This window comes from Tauraco erythrolophus, chromosome 2 (assembly GCF_009769465.1).
Source record: "Tauraco erythrolophus isolate bTauEry1 chromosome 2, bTauEry1.pri, whole genome shotgun sequence".
NCBI lineage: Eukaryota > Metazoa > Chordata > Aves > Musophagiformes > Musophagidae > Tauraco > Tauraco erythrolophus.
In genome coordinates, this window is record NC_141466.1 from 103,535,181 (window position 1) to 103,553,196 (window position 18,016).

General features: G+C 36.9%; 1 protein-coding gene across 6 annotated transcripts in view; it reads right to left on the reverse strand.

Annotated features, from left to right (window-relative positions):
• PPM1B (protein phosphatase, Mg2+/Mn2+ dependent 1B) overlaps positions 1 to 18,016 on the reverse strand; it is a 62,490-nt gene that overhangs the window by 25,441 nt on the left and 19,033 nt on the right. For 5 of the 6 annotated variants that reach the window (XM_086631698.1, XM_086631693.1, XM_086631692.1 and 2 more), the window contains one exon: positions 9,732 to 9,876. The exons of the other annotated variant lie outside the window; for it this stretch is intronic. The gene's annotated coding sequence lies outside the window, so the exon portion shown is untranslated. The remainder of the gene's footprint in view (positions 1 to 9,731; positions 9,877 to 18,016) is intronic. 6 annotated transcript variants of the gene reach the window in all.

Sequence of the window (18,016 nt, forward strand, 5' to 3'; positions counted from 1 at the left end):
CTTAAATGTTCAGCTAGAAATTGAGGTTTTGCATAGACAGTATAAATGCTAACACTGCAATTACCCCATCTAGTTCATCTATGAGATACTATCATGATTTTTGATAATTTCTAATTTGTTAAGGAACTTTACACTTGTGAAAGTTAGCCGTCTCTATGCACCAGTCTTTTGCTATCGAGAAGTATGAAGTTGTAACACGAGTCTTGCACTTAGTAAATCGTCTTAAGTAGTCATTAAAAAGAAAAAGGAATTACATGACACCAAAGGAAGTGTGAGTGTCCTGAGCATTTTATGCTCTCCAAAACGGGCATTCCATGTACAAGGTACACATCCTCAGTTGCAGAACCTATAGTAAAACCAAGCTATTAAGAGAATGTGCTCAAAGGCTGTTGCCAATTTGATTTTACTCCATATAAACATGAAAATAGTCCTCAAATTAGATTTTATAAAGCAAAACTAGAAGTACCAATTTCATAGGTAACAGCATATCTAATACAAAAAACAAGTTATAGAATGACTTCAAACCCACATCTAACGTTCTCAAATCACTTTCTGTAATTTTAACAATTTGAAAAGTCATTAACCTCTTTCAAACACAAAATATCCATCCTAAACTTCACCACCCACCTTCCCAATCAGTTCCGTATTGTGATATTATCTAAAGAATTTCACGTACAAGAAACCACAAATATTATCTTTATTCTTTCTCTCTGTAGTCACCATCCACCGGCCTCTAATTACATCACCTGGGATAGCAAAGATGAAGATAAAATGACGACACAACCTAAAGTTACACATTGTAAGATTCACACTGTATATGAATTGCAAATGAAAATAGTAAGTTACATTCTGCTCAATTATTTGCATCATTATTTTTCCTTCTTTATCTGAAAAGAATATTTGCAACACTGAATCAGTGGAAGCAACACACAGCAACAGAAATGAAGCATTCATTACTTAGCGAGATACACAGCCAAAATGTTTTTCACAATCCTTTCTCTTGAAACATCTGATTTTGCTTCGAAAAAAAAACAAACAAAAAAGAATCAGTCTCAAATAGTGTCATAAAAGAAAAGCAAGGTAGTACTACACACCACCACAAACAAGTGCTCTTAGTGCTCTTAGCAACTGATGTACTCAGTTTAGAGTTAGACAAGTTCCGCATAGTTTAACTAGCGGCAGTAAAGGAGACCCGTGAAAGGATTTGAATAGCTGATAACCACTCATTCACAAGTTACACACAATATAAAGCTATTTTAAAAGCACACAAAAACGTTCTTACCAGTAGAACGTAATACACAACTGAAAGTCCTCCAACACTTCAGACCTTTGTAAGAGATTCTTTTAATTATGTCCTTACGTTCTTAAAAATCAAAAGTGTGGAAGAAATCATATGACTGAGTAAGGAAAAATATCAAAACCTATCTAACTGCAAAAGTCTGAACTCAGCATTGAGTGCTGTGTTTTATATATATAAAATAAAAAATACTGTTTAACAAACGCACATTCCACATCTTAGCTTTACCTACTTCGTAAGTAGCTTCACTCCTTACAGCACAGGAGGAGTAAGAAACTGAACAGAAAGATGATACTATTCAAGATTAGATTCTTGATATTCTAATTATCCTATTTAATATTACAATAGTACAGGATGCGGAGATCGACTTGGACTCAGTAAGAAAAAAGTAAGCTTAGGAAAAGACTATAGCTCGTCCTATAAAAGCAAACACGTAGAAGAAAAAATTTTTTTATCACTGTATATTATGTAGACTATCAGGCAGCAAGTGGTTTGAAGATGAGCTGAAAAAGTCAAGCTATTTTCAGCATGGAAGAAAAACTGATTTCACTGACTCATTGACACTCAGGTTTTCAATCAAAATGATCAGTGACAGCAAGGCACAAAGACGACTTAAAATGTATGAACACCTGTTAAAAACTTCATTTTTAACAGTAACAACTTCTGGCATTTTAAAAATACTAGGAAGTTACAGAAAATAAAAAGCAAATGACATGGCATACAGGTGAGTACTGTATATTCCTAGCAGGTGTTACACACAAATGTTATTTGAATTTCACATCTACAGAGCCAACACACAACTACCTCTAGCAGTAAACTCAGTTCTGCATTTGCCTATGTACAAATTAGTTAAGTAAATCAGAAATACTCTAATGAAATTTGTGTTATCATACCAATTTTACTTTTTTAGCAAAGCAGCTTTTTTTAAACAAAAAAATCCCAAACAAAACACTACTTGTTTTCTCCAAAATGAAAGATTACATAAAGAAAACAGTTCCACTGAAAAAACAGTACCCTGACACTCACATCTAGTTTTGTCCCTCTTCACATCTCAGGCTAGATCAGTAAAGAGACTTGAGCACCTGAAAATGGGACTCAGCCAAACTGACTTGCATAACTCCTACAGAGGCAAAGCCTATCCATCATCGGTCTAACCTAGTGTTTCTTATTTTATGCATACTAGGCTAGATCACAAGTCAATCTTGATGCAAGCACCTATATAACATTTAAGTCAGTTCAGAATTCACAAATTAGAGTCATACAATGATTCATGTTGCAAAAGATCTCTAGAGCTTATCTAGTTCAAATTCCTATTCAAATTTCAAACAATGCAACATCCAATACCAAAGATGGCTCAGGTTGTTCAGCTACTTGTCAAGTTTTGAACATCTCCAAAGATAGAGATTCCATAGCCTCTGAGCAACCAGTTCATGTCTGTCCAGATTCATAATGAAAACAGAACTCCCGTCAGTGCCGCTTGTGTCCTTTGCCTCTTAGTCTTTCATTACATATCACTGGGAAGAGCATAGCTCTACCTGCTCTGTATCCTCCCATTACCTAGTTGGAAGACAACAACAGGATCCATCCCTTGGGCTTTTCTTCTCCAGAAGATACTCAGCTTTCACCTCTCCTCGTACATCACATGTTCCAGCCTCTAAGCAACAGTGGTCCTCTGCTCAACTTGCTCCACTATTGTCTATGCCTTTCTTATACTGGGCAGCCAACACTCCACACTGCATTCCAGAGGCAGCCTCATAAGTTATAAACAGAAGGAATTAACGACTTCTCCAAACATACTAGATAAACCTTTTCTAATATGACCCAAACTTTCATCACTATGGACACACTGCTCCCTAATGTTCAACTTGCTTGTCCCGTTCATCAGGACCCCATGGTTCTTTTTCTGCAAAGCGCGTTCCTAAATAGTCATCACCCAGCCTGTGTTGAGGGACAAGGTTATGCTATTCCAGGCACATGACTTGATTAAACTTCCTGAGGTTACCATCAGACCATCTGTCTAACCTGTCAAGATCTTTCCATCTACTGTTATGGCCTACCCTTTGGCTTATTGATCACTCCCCCTAATAGGATATCAAATGTGCTAAGAGTGAATACTCTTCCACTGTCCAAGTTGTTAAAGAAGACTTCATTAGACTTGCTCCTCTCAACAGTCAAAACCTCTCAACATTTCTTGAGGGACTTGAGGTATTAAGCCCCAAACACCTCTGCAGAGCAAGATTCAGTCTTAAAACACAGTCAGCAGAGGAACAGACGAAGCGCCCACCTTCAGCTAGTAATTCAGTCACAGTGTTAATCAATATATGTAAACTCAAGAATTCAGCACCCCTTCAGCCTTTGAGATTTAATTTTCAAAGATCCCATTTTAAAATGAAATTTGATTATGTAACACAATAGTTTGAGAAAACAATGGGAAAAGTATTTAGCCCACATAAGATTATTAGCTGAAACTTTCAAAATCTAGAAGATCATGTCTACCGTTATTCCCAAAACTTCCTTGAAAACAGAGAAGGCCTTAGTTCTCATCCATGCTCCACAGACTATTCTTTAAAACAATATATATTCTTCAGATGAAGAATGGAAACCTAGGATTCCTTTCTTCCAGTAGTCTTCCCATCTCTGGGAAAAACAGAAAAATAATAATAATAATTTTTTAAAAATAATCAATCACCTGCTAAGTGTCAATAATCACCAAGGCTCAAAGGCTCTTGGAAGGCCTTGAGAGAAAGAAAATACTGGCCTTTCACCCTCTCTGGCAATGAAAGAAAGTGAATCTGAGCAATACACTGCTAAGGCAGCAGCTCCAGCTACTGCTCTACTGTACACTCCTCATCTCTAGTTTTAAATCAATAGCTAACCCATTTCCAAAAGAGTTTAGGGCTGGAGTCTCTTAACAAAAGCTGACATCTCTTTCCCAGGGCAAAAACCTAACCCAAGGCTTACTTCTCTGAAGTCCTAACGTATATTCTTCTCTGATGTTTCCTACCTGATACAAATCCTATGTGAGGTCCTTATCTCATACACAGGGAATGTAAGCAATAATTCAGGCTCAGGAAACCAAAGACATATAGCTTTTTAAGGCATGAAAGTATGGAGACAAAAGCCATGTCCTCTGACAGGCAAGAAAAAAAATCACAATCAGTATCCTTTTCCCCACAGCTACACAGTTAAGATCTTCGGTATCAGATCAGCCATTTAAGACTCTTTCCAAAAGGGTCTTCAAATCAGGTCTGTGCATAAGTTTGAATTTATCTGTTTAAAAGAAAAATAATCACACCCACTGACTTTCTCCCAAAATCTGCTTATAAAATGGCAAATGGTTCTTGCATGGTTACAGATATCCATGATTTTCTACTATGTCATGAAGAGGAAATAGGCACCTACTTGAAATAAAAAGCATACTCCTTTCCATATAGATTTATATTTAACAGGCAAAAATATTCACCTGCTAGTTGTCATGAAGGCGGCCAAAATGTAATGAGATTATAAAGGTCTAAAAGCCATCACAAGAGTTTTTGTAGTTACAAATAAGATAATTTTCAGATCACATGTCAGTTTCAAAGAGAACATCAGAACTAGACTAATACCTTGATAGTCAACAGTCCCAAAGGCAATAACGTATCTTTTCATATAATAAGAACGGTCCAACATCAATCTTTTGGGCTTAGGTCATAAAAGTGTACTATAAAAATGTTTCCTCCTCAGAAGGATTCACTCAACAGGCCAGTCATTTTTAATAAGTCAGTGCTGTGGAAAAGAAACACTGCCAGAGTTTCCTGTTACAAAACACATGTGCTCCTGCTATAAAAAAATAATGATCTTTCAACAGAGAAAATGCTGCATTAGATACTGAAGATGTAACTGACGAACAAATAATCAAAATACGTAACAAACAATTTCAAGGCTTATTGAAAGTGCAGGAAGAAATAATTTTTTTGACTGTAGTAAAAAATTCAAACTTCGCCTTGGTAGAAAGCTCCTCTGTCTCCATCTTGCACCTTCTCTCTAGTGCGTGTGTATATGCACATACACACACTCCACACATCATACATGTCTACACACACTGTAGATAGATTTGACATTCATAAAGATTTCCTGTACCCTTCTATTTACACAAGAGTGACAGAATAGTGTAAGTAATCTTTTACTAAAGTTGTGTTTACTTACAATATACTATCATACTATGACCATATTTACATTATACTATTTATACTATATGTATACTAAATAAACGTTCATTGATGAATGAAATGAGCTTTAAGGATCTTTATTTTTGATTCCAGAAAACTTGAGATTGCTTTTGACTTACTGACCTTAAAAATGCTGGAACTACATACACTTACATTAGGCAAACAGTTATTGAATTTTTGAACTGTAACAGGTACTCTATGTAGTCACAAGTACTGGCAGAGTTAAATGGCAATTATTGGGATCTCAGAACAGAAATCTGAATGTATCACTTTCACTTAAAATGAACTTCATAAAAGGACAGTGATGATCATTTATGTCCACTTGCTATGGGGCTTATTTGTTTTGAAGTTTTTCCTTGTGTTTTTAAATAATCTGTGGCCATAGGAGTCACCATTAGAAAGGATGTCAGCTGACCAAAGACTCTGACACAAAGAAATTAAGTATCAATATAAACCTTTAATACAGAGCCTACCATCAAAAACTTTCACTGCCAGGATAACATGAAAGAAGCCCAGCAGGCTTTTAAAGCAGGAATTTCAAAAATTTTGCAAGTTATCATCTGGTAGAATATATGTCTAGGAGCTACAGCTGTAACTTTGAAATGAATTTCTGCACCTCTGTTGTTAAAACACCTGGAGAAAAAGACACATGCTCCCCCCCCCTTTTAAACCAGCAAGTTAAAAAAAAAAAAAAAGTGCCTCAGGTACTTTAAACCGGCCTGGAGGTAGAAAACAATCACAGGCATAAGGCATAATTGAACACTGTGGATTCACATCTATTTTTGGTGTCAGTAGCAATACCTGAAAACATATCACTTCTGCTCTGCCACAGCTACTCACGCTGCATTGTGCCAGCAATGCCTTTTCTTTCAGAACCGGTGACTGAGATGTTTTTGCCCTTACTCTTTCAACTGTTTCACTGAAGAGGTGCAAAGGCAGCTTTAGAATTTTGAAGCTTTGTGACTTTGACTGCAGTAGGTTTAGAAGCTAACAGCTTAGACAGCAGATCCAAGAGGGCAGTAACCTTCAACAGGGAAGACAGCGGGGAAAAAACAGAAAGGAGCCGCAGAAACTAGGTTAAGAGCTATAACCTTTTTAGCTATGTTGTTAACACCAGAAAAACATATATGCTCGTGGTCTTCTCATAGATTAATTTCATATTCTGCTTTCCTGCACCTTATTAAAACATGGATGAAGCTAGGTCACTGCAGATCTTTGAGATCAGCTCATATGGCAACCATCTCTCTCATGGACAAGTTGCACACTCCTATGCTGTGGCTTCTTATTTTCCTGGAATGCAGTCTGGTAGGTACAAAGGTAGAGATCATACCTCAGATATTCAAAATGAACTTCACAGAAAACTCAAAACTGGACTCTCAATCCAGTTTCCCAATCACAGCATATAGTACAAAGCCATCAGTGCCCAGGCTGATGCATTTTTACAGTCACCAAGCCTTTATCATACAGCTTAATCCTTACCTAAGTTGCAGAAGTCAACTTTACACAGTTTTGCTGCCAAATGAAAGCTTTAAAAAAAAATACACAGTGCTCTTCCTAGTTAGCTACACATAGTTCCGTGCTTGCCAGTGTGACTTCTGATAGCCAGCAGCCTTTAGTTCACATTGGCACCACAGCTAGGGTCTGAAGAAGATGAATACAATGTCACTCTCAGTAAGACTCTACGGTAGTCAATGTCTTCAGGTCGCTCATCTGAGTTTTTCAGGTAACAACTTCAAGTTTTCTTTACCAAGATTTCCTCAAAACACTATGAAGTCTGGGAAATTCAATCCCCTTTGTTATCTGCAAACGGTTTACAGATTAACTATACAAAAAGTGATACATAAGACACAAATACCCAGGCTGGTTGACCAAGTAAGACAACACTGAAACCAGACAGTGCAAAGCACACAGACTATCGCTTCTAGCACCTCCACGGGAACAGAATGAAGGCTATAGTCTTTAAGAGCCAAGATAGCTCCACATACACCAGTATTCATGCTCTTGTACCATCTTCTTCAAGTAGAAGTTTGGTGTACTGGCACTACGTGGTTAAATAAGGTATTACCTGTTCAGGCTTATTAACACTGAAGTCACATTTTGTCCTTAACTCAAATTCTGCCAACTACGTGACGCTTTATCCTACCACCTAGAAGACTGCACTGTACTCTTGTTTATCCCTACTGTCCATATGATTACAAGATTTATATCCCATTATATTAACTGGAATTCCTTTTGTTTGCCTATATCTGCTCATAATTCCTGTAACAAATAAGCATGTTCTTACATCTTTACTGGGCTATTCGAAACAGATGCATGTGTGGCACTTGGATACTACAAAGCATTGACCTAGTAGAAAAGTGATCCTTCCCTAATAAAGTTCATAGTCATTTCTATTCAGAATCCTTTTTTGTTGTTCTATAAATTCAATAAGTGACTATTTTGAGTTAAATTTAGTTTGCTCCTTTTCAATCATTGATCTAACCACCACCAGTCAGGTGTTTATTAAAGAAATAGCACCTAAGATTTTGAAGAAAGAGAACCAATGTTTAGCCAATACACTATCGGTATTAAAAGTGAAGAATTTATTTAACTTATTATCATGAAGCAATACGTCCCTAAAAATGAGTTTCCCCTTATTCTAAATACAGACATTTAAGACAACTTATTTTCTTACTTTTTTCAGTGTTTATTTACTAAAAGGTTCAGATGCATTTTTGTGAGGACAGAGCAGCAGTGAATCATCAATTTATATCATCAATAAATTGTTCCTAAACAGGTCTAAAAGACTAAAATAAGTGTTCTGCAGGCCTGCAGAACCACAGTAAAACACTATACCATTTATTTATATAATTGTGAGGTGACTTGTTGATTCACACACAAATCTGAGCAAGTCAGACACAAGGGTTGGGCTAAATTAGTGCTAGAGGTACATTCCAACATAAGTTAGTGTATGACTTGCACAGTTCCAGAAGAGTTATGTCTTTTTCCAACCTGTTACATCACTGCAAATTAAGTACAAACATTCATTCAAGACAAAAGAAAGAAAAGCTCCCTACATCCAAAACACAAAATCAAAACATTTGAACCATTCTTTCATTGTATTAGCAGAACAATCAATGCCATCTCCTTGGCATAAACCTGTCTCTGACCTATGCACCATCCAACTTCAGAGTAAGACATATTAGACTGCTTGATACCAACAGTCCAGATTCTTGTCCTGCCACTATTGACAAGTGCAGTCCAAGGAAAGCAATTCTTCCTGTCAAAGATACCAAAACATGAAATCAAGACTGAAAGGCCTTAACTTGATCGTAATTCTGCATATTCAGCATATGCAATAAACCTATTTCATTGATAGTCTTCAGAACACATACTCCCTGTTTAAAAATAGAAATAAATTATTCAGAAACATACAAACCAAAACATACAATCTGTATGACAAGTATTTGTGGTGGTGTGTGTTTTCTTTTATTTTGTGAATATAGTTTTGTAGCATTGAGCTTATCTGTTTTATTTTTAAAGAAGTCAGAGTAAAAGAACATCAACTTTTAGCCTCCTACACATGAGTTTAGAAGACAGTGACTGAGTAGTGGGACAAGAGTTATCTCCATCATTGCCAGATAAAGTTATGATAGAAAACCAGCAGTTGAAATATTTTCACTGGCTTAGAAGAAGACATCAACCTTTCCCCTTGAAAAGATCATTCAAGAGTTGATGCTGCAGTGGACTTCTAACAACAATTTAGAGATTTTCTGTAACTGATTAAAAAAGGTAGCTTAAGCAGTACTGCTGCATTAGTGCATTTAAGGAAGTTCAGACCTTGAGGGGAGAGAAGCCACACATGGACGGTTAGCTGATCTCAACACATGGTGGCAAAACACTTCATGACTTACTGACTGACACTGTACAGTCTTTTGTGTAAGAAAATACCTTCCTCAAAGTTTGGGTCAGCACACATTTAGGTGTTGGAAATTTTTTTTTTCCCCATTTACTAACAGTGCTTTGTACTACAGCAGAGAGAAGTTATACTTTAAGTTACATTTCCTATTAAAAATAAGATTAAGCAAAATTCAAATGCATTTAAAGCAGAAAAAACACATCCTTTTATCCAATCTGTTCTGAAACTTCTTTTAAGTTCTTGGTCAATTACAAATTGCAAATTAAAACAAAGTCTTAAAGTGATTATACCTTCCCATAAATTTCCAAGCAGCAGAATTTGTTCCTACCTGTAACTGTCACCTTGTCAAGGTTCTAGTTCAGTGCTGGAAGAATTGGTTTACATTCCTGCTGCCAAGAAGCACATAACAAAATGATGTGCAAAACCTTGAGATAACAGTACAGGACACAGCATCTGCTTTATTTTGGTATTTCCTAGAAAGAAACAAAGAAAGTAGTTAGCTACTCCAGATGGTTTACAACGGATTTGTACATAAACTTTTTCATGAATACAAGTTTGCTCCTAAATAAAGTGCTTGAACTAAAGCTACATCTGATTGTCAGAAGACCTTTCAGTACACTCTCTAAACATCATATTGAAGATTCATGCTAACAAAGAAGTAGTTGGTGTCTCTGTCCACGGCAGGGGGATTGGAACTAGATGATCTTTAAGGTCCTTTCCAACTCAAACCACTCTATGATTCTATTTTTTTTTCTTCATTATTTCCTTCAGCAACACAGACTAGCACTTAGAAGTCATCCAGCCTACCACCTGGCATTCAAGTCCCTAAATTCAGTAACAGAAGGAATAGCTTTTGCATGCCTGCTAACATAACAGTGCTATTTGCTTAATTTTATTCACCTGCTGAAATGACAGAATACACTCCTTGAGTGTTTGACAAGACTTAATCCCACTGAGTGCAGCATGTGTAATTTGTAAACTCTTTATTCTGCTTGCTAAGATGTAAAAATTCACAAGAGTTGAAAACAAAAGCAATAAGCTGCAGTTGCAAAAGTATTTCAGCTCCCTTGATTTAAGAATCACTGTTTCTTTCAACGTAGTTTCTATAAAATTAAACCATAAACTCAGCTTAAAATGTGGAAGTAGCAGATAACTAAGAGTTCAGATGTGTGTTTCTACAAAAGCATCTAGGAATCTACCCATTGTTTTAAACAGGATGCACATGCCCAAATTTCTTCATGGATCAGAAACTATATATTTAATCTTCTAAACCACTGCATCTTACAAAAGTTACCATGACAGTACAATAGTAGAAGAAACTATCACAGGAAGAACTCTGGGTAACAGCCAGCTTTGTCTGGGGCAGGAGGGAAACACAGGCCTTATTGTCACACCGATGATTTTAAACTGATTACAGCCCTCCGATGAGCTAAGTGAGTGATAAAGGGGACATACCACAGACCTTGACTTAAAGCCCACTGACTGAAGAATGGAGCTATGACAACATTTCATTATGGCTTGCCTCTTCCAAACACTACCTAGTGTTTTCCAACTACCAAAAAGTGTCATAAGCAACAAATTGCTCAGAAGGAGGAATACTTTGCTACTGTTTGAAGATAAATTGTAGGGGTTAAGTTTTGTGCCTGTACTGTTACACTGCTGCAAGCCCTGTTGTTTTCCTCAATATTCTCTCTTTTAGGCACCACAACAGGATGGATGGTTCAAGGAATCAAACTAAGCCAGAAAAAGTCAAATATTTTCTGCCACTTGAGCTCTCCAAACCAGCTTAGGAAATGCAGGATCAGACAAGTGTCAATGCCAGAAACACAGAAACTGCAGCTGCTGCCGATTCAGGTTTGCTCAGAGTATTGGGAAACTCCACCTTGAGCAGCATCCACTAAATCATTAATGAACTCTGAAGAAGTATTTTGAAAGAACTAGATAGCAAGTATTCTAAATCATTGTATTGGACTAAATGGCAAAAGCCCTCTCAAAAGTTAAAAAGTTTGTCATTAAAAACAAGTTGTTTCCACATTCAAGAGCTTCAGAAAAAAAAAAAAAACACAAAACCAACAACAAAACCCAAACAAAAACACAACACACAAGCAGCAGATTCACAAGCTGCACAAAGTAGCTTAATTCCCTCTTCTTAAATACACCAGCGACTACGGCAAGAACACGCAACATGTGACCAGAACACAACTCCCTCCAAGTGTTGTGTCCCATCTTCAGAAGATCCCCTTTAACTATAAGGGTATAGGGCGATTGCATGATGAAGTGCTCAAGAGCCCTGGTTCTTCTGATGCTACTTCAGTAGCCTTTAGAAGTGACTGAGTCACAACAGCAGACCAGAAGCCAAGCATCATTCTTCACAGAAGCAAGAGGCTTGACCCCTCCCAAATTCTTCTACTCTACCGAGGATGTGAGAACATTCATTAGACAAGGGTGACCTTTAGGCCAGAGACAGGTTGCTTAGAGTAGGGGAAATTCAAAGAGAGATCTTTTGGGCTAAGTGCATTGTACCCCAGAATATGCTCCTATTTACACAAATTCTATCTACACTAATTCTCAGAAGTGAGAAATAAAGTATTCAGTGTGCCAGAACATAAAAACATCTTAAGATATATACTCCACCACTGAACACTGCATAAAGAGGGGACACTGGTTCTACTTAGGTCTGCACAGTAGTGACTCTTACTTCTCCAAATAAGCTGCACATTTTTTTTTGCCATATAAAAAGATACTTAGATTCATGATACAGCTTTGGGATAGCAAGCTAATATACCCAGTCCCCAATCATTTCTGTGCAGAAAATGCTCACATACACAAATGAAATGGTCTTATCCAGATTGCTAATCATAAATTACATCACAAGAACAAAGCTGAATGCTTCTTATTAAAGGCTTAACAAAACGTCAAGATGTATTAAGCATTTTAGTTGGGCTCCTTAGATCTTTGGAGTATGTAAACACTCAATATTTGAGTAAGACTAAGTTAGTTCAGTAACTTTTATAACTTTTGCTATTAAGACACCAACACCCTACATTAGAATAGTTTTTAATTGACCACAACTTAAATATTCCTTGGCTAATAAAGAATTTGAATTTCACCATGTTTACAGTGTATTCTTCAGAAGGGAAAGACTGCAGCCAAAGTCATCATAAGTAAGTTACTGCTAAAGAACTACACCCAATATTCAAAATTAAGGACATGAAAAAAAAATTACGCAGTCTAGAGAAATGCGAAGAACCCTACCAAGTTATTTTATAGAATTGTAGACATCAAATGCTGGTCTTCCTGATAATTAAATACATACTTAATAACCCTGGTGGCAAACCACTAATGATCCTCAAGCTAAATCCTAATGTTTAAAATCAGCAAAACGCACTACAACATCCAGTCCTTTGCAAGTTTCCAGACTCTGGGCAGAGAAGCACCAGAAAAAACACTGGTTTTGTTCTACTCCACAACCAGCTATGACTCTGACCTTTTCCAGATAACCAAATCATTGCTACTTTTAAACAAGTAAACAAACAAACCAACCCAATCCCTGAACATCAAGAGAAAGAGCTATAATCTAATGTGTCATAATTGACCTTATGACAACACAATACCACCACTGCCGATATCATCCCACAGAATTGTAAACTGGTTCATGCAACAGATAGTATCTTTTAATTCTGCAAAATTTTTTCTAAGACAGAGAAGGAAAAGAGCAATAATGTAAGCTTACCACAAGTTAGCTAGTATACTGCAACCTCCCAATTACACGTTCCCAACATACAGTAAACATAAGACAACACCCCTTCCCTAAAAGAGGCATTCATTACGTTACCTGATTTTTCCGGGAACATGAGAGCACATACCACCCACTGCGCTGCACGTTCATGCAGTAGTTCTTCCTTAGTCTACATATATAACAAATTCTAAACTAAGCCAGTTCATTTCTGTGTAATTACTTGGGACAACATACAACTTTCACCCTAAAGAGAAAGTTGTTCATCCTTTGTAATAAAAGGATACTGAATTCTCTTCTGCCTTTGCTAAGCGGTTCTTGGTTCTATCCGAAAACATTGTCTATCAATCAAGATTGGGCAAAGCCTTGATTTGTGTTTTTGTGGGTGTGGGATTTATTGTTTTCTTCCCATTTTCAAACATGGAAGCTGCATTAAAATGTTCATTATGACAACAGTTAAAGCAAGGAGAATGAACAGAAGTTCGAAACTAAAAACTCTATGAAGTATTTTAAGTCCTTTATCCTTTTTGAAGCAGCTGGTCTAATATCAAGGTTTTGTAAAAAGTGCAACTGTATCTTTCCACTACATTTTAGAAGTAACACTCAGGGCTTCTTAAAAAGCTAAATGCCTTGAAAAAAATTTACTTGGGGTTCTGGCAAATATTTAGTTCAGCACTTAGAAGTTTGCAGTTCAAACTTTTATTGCCAGTTAGTAATTTGAACTATTAAAGGCTGAATTTCCAATAGGAACACACTATTAGACTAGTATTTTACACTTGACTAAAAGCTTGATAATACTTAACACTACAATTAGGTCCATACTTTTAAACATCACCTCACAAATGGTAGACTTAAGCTACAGCATCAGAAAGCTGCCTTTTGATACATCTTACAAAAGCTATGCTGAACTTTTTTCCGGCCGACCTATCATTCATACATATTCGTAAGGCACCTCTGTAATTCCCAAGTTCTCTGCAATTCTCATTTGGGTAAGCTTTAGATCAGTAAGTTTGTATTACAGTGATGCAGAAGTCTTGGCAGAAGTAGCAGCTTAAGCAATATTTGCTCTCAGCTGCTTGTTCCTGTTTCTACACTATATGGCTGAGCAATAGACATAGTTACACTGGTACAAGTGAATGCCTGAAGCAGACACTGCTCATATCTAGATGATGAGTAACTCAAACTCTGTTGAATTATACAAGCAGAAGATGAAGGAATACCAAAAGCCAGCCTTACTACAACTCAGAATGCACGGATGCAATCTACATGTGCCTACTGGGACATCAGTGGCAAGCACTTACTCCTCTGTTCCCCTGTAACAAATAAGAGTTATGCTTAGCATAACTCAAGCACAGAAATACGGAATAATCTCTCAATCAGTTATGCTGGAGAGTTGACAGAGTTGGGTCTGTTCAGCCTAAAGAAGACAAGACTCCGAGGTGGTCATACAGCAGTATTCCAGTACCTGAAAGGGACTACAGGAAAGCTGGAGAGGGACTTTTTACAAGGGCATGTAGTGATAGGACAAGGGGCAATGGCTTTAAACTGAAAGAGGATAGATTTAGATTAGATCTAGGGAAGAAATTTTTCACTCAGAGGGTGGTGAGGCACTGGATGGAACAAGTTGCCCAGAGAAGTTGTGGATGCCCCATCCCTGGCAGTGTTCAAGGCCAGGTTAGATGAGGCTTTGGGCAGCCTGGTGTAGTGGAGGGTGTCCCTGCTCATGGCAGGGGGGTTGGAACTAGATGATCTTTGAGGTCCCTTCCAACCCAAACATTCTATGATTCTATGATTCAGTTTCAAGAACACTGAAGAGAAATACCATCTAACATGCTTCAGTAAAAATATCCATGTACAAACACTTTCATTTTCAGTTATCTGATCTTCAGCTAAACTAAGGAGCAGCGAGTATCTTCAAGAGTTAAAATGTATTGCATTTATATGTCAGTTTTCTTTCACAAAAATAATAAATCTCAAAACTTCAAAGAAGGATTGTAAGCAGAGGACTACTACTTTGAATGAACGTGTTTATTGGAGCTGCTAAGACTTTCTAGAGAAGACCTTGCACAAGTCTCTAACTGGCTTTTATCACATCTTACATTATAGCTTCAGTGTAAGTAAAGTGCTAGATACACATCATGCCTTCTACAGCCATCCAGAAGTTGCAGATTGAGGAAGGTGTGTTCATATTCTGCATGGGTTTGTGTTTCGTTTTTTCTTAACGCAAAGGGCAGAGCCTGCAAACATCCATCTTCCTCATGAGGATTCAAAACTCCAGCTCAGGCCCACCAGAGTGACATGTATAGGCAACATAAGATCATGTTTACTGTTACTGAAGAGCCTATCTTTTGAGCACATTCCTATGGTGTTTCCCCATGAGGTAAATGTATTATCATCTTACTAGCTAGAATACCTAGGTGGCAACAGCTAGTGAGTCAGTTTGAAGCCATCTGTCCATTTATTGCCTTTGTGAACATCTGGCCTTCAAATCAATGTTTAAAAAAAAAAATAGTCACTCCATGTGGATTACTTCAATTTTATAAATATCCATCTGCTTAAAACAAGCCAAAAAATCACAGCCTGAGCACTTGTTAAATGCTCTGAGAAAGAATCCACCACACCTGTCATCTGATAACATTACAGGGCACATCTACTCAGAAGTCCTCTGAGCCAAAACAGCATGTCCCTAAACCACATCTCACCTCTGTGTGAACTGTCTCATCCACTCTAGCTACTATAGCAGTACTGAAGAGCATCCAGAGCTTGTCATTCCTTTCCCCAGGAGAAGAGCAAGGCATTAGCAAACTATGGCATTATTCAAATTCAGAAGTAATCTTGCAAATAAAAACTTTCACTGTTGATTATGCAGTATAAAGGGCTTAGCCCTTTCTTGCTAAGCCTTTCAAGAAAATGTTTTAACTGTGAGACCATAAAGAACTCTTACAGGAGCAGTTGTCAGGAAAATCAGAGAAAGCAACAGATTTCAGATCAGTTAATTCCATAGCAAGTACGTGCATTAGGAAAACAGAAACTCTACTGTTTCAGACTTCAAAACATCGCAGGATAAAGTAGTATGAAACCTGATGTAATTGTCTACTTTCATTGCTAAGACAGCAAAGGTGACTGAGCTCTAAAGTTCTAAGATGCTCCAGCTGTATGATATAGTCAGGAAGTTAAATAGCTTTCAAAGGACTAATATCATTGTGAGTCTTTTGTGGGAAATGCTCACAAAGGAGAAAAACAGATTCTCTGCAGAAGGTTATCTTGACTAATTCTTCTCTGAAGAGTCTTCAGTGATTTTTAAGCCAGTTAACAGCTAGAGATCCGCAAAGTTATTTTTATCTGGGTGAGCAATCTCACCTTAGTTATCTAGTGCCTAGCAATGCATTTAGACCAAGTCAGCTTTTGAATGAAGTCTAGCTACTACCATTGAAGCCAACAAAGAGTTTTTGATCTTGTCACCTTATATTTCTGCTGCTTCTGATAAAAAAAGCTTAAATCCTGTTTCTGCAACATGTCTTTCTGTACAGAACCTGTAGCTTGAGAGCAAACATCCCACAAAGGATTCTCAAAGGCACAATAGCACTCTATTTTGTCCATCAGGGGAATTAAGCCATTATAATATATGCATGAATCACATTTTTCCCCATCTTACATGTATTATAACATATAACCTTAAGCGGGACGACAAGTACATCCAAAATTCATGAGGAAATTAAACTCCACAAAGAGGAGTGGAAAAACAAGCAAAAAGATCAAAATAACAGTATTTCACTTAGCACTAGGTACAGAAAAAAAAAAAAAACAGAAACAATTTCCTAATGTTATGTTTGACAATAACAGAAATCAAGTTGTATCAAATTTATAAGGGATAGCAAGAGTATTTTTTATTTTATTTCTTTATTTATGATACTGATGATTAGGGGAAAGACTTCCTCTGTCTCCAAGATTGCACATAAGGTTCTTACTCTTCCCTTATCTTCTAAAGGTAAGTCTTCAGATACAAATGAACTAAAACAGCCATCACAGTACCTCAAAAAAAAGCTTGGACATTGCTGATGATCCTATGCAGACAGTTACAGGAGGCATAAATTCTCTGCCAAACTACTTAATCACTTGAACCTATTTGTGGCTTTTTTAGCCATGTTACACTTGCTAGGTTTATATACAAAAGGAGTTAAATTAAAAGCAAAAGAGGTCATACAACACCATAATAAAACCACCAGTACATTCAAATCAGTAACATAAGAACATCAATACTACAAGCTGCCAAATATTAACACTTACTATAGTGCTATAGGCACTTTAATGTTTACTGCAAAGCATACAATTTGGAAAGAAATAATTGAAGCATCTGTTATGTCAACTAACAGCTCCCACACACACAATCTTCCAAAAGAACTAATTTAAATAATACAGGAACTGAAGCCTCCAAATAGGAATTGTTAAAATATGTAGTTATTTTTATACCTCAATTACAGTTTTAGAACATCTTTTTTTTTATAGTCTCTTCCTTCTTAAGATTTTTTTTCTACCTAGTAGCAAAGTTACTTCAGTAACAGCACTGTATTACTATGAAGAGAAACAGCATTTAGAAATGTAGAGACATCCTCAAATTTTTAAGAGAGTTTATGTGCTTAGAAAGTACGCTCCCTTGTTGCTAACACATTTATCATCTTCCTAAATTAACTCAGTTGAACTAATTCATTTCAAATTAGGCATTTCTCAAAGCATTTTAAGGCAGTTATAAACAAATGCTTAAGAGACAAAGCCAATCCTACATGACATGTAATGATTACTGCCATACTGTAACAGGATCAATACACCTGTAACCACATGATATGCACTATTCAATCCATAGCATGTTATAGAAAGTC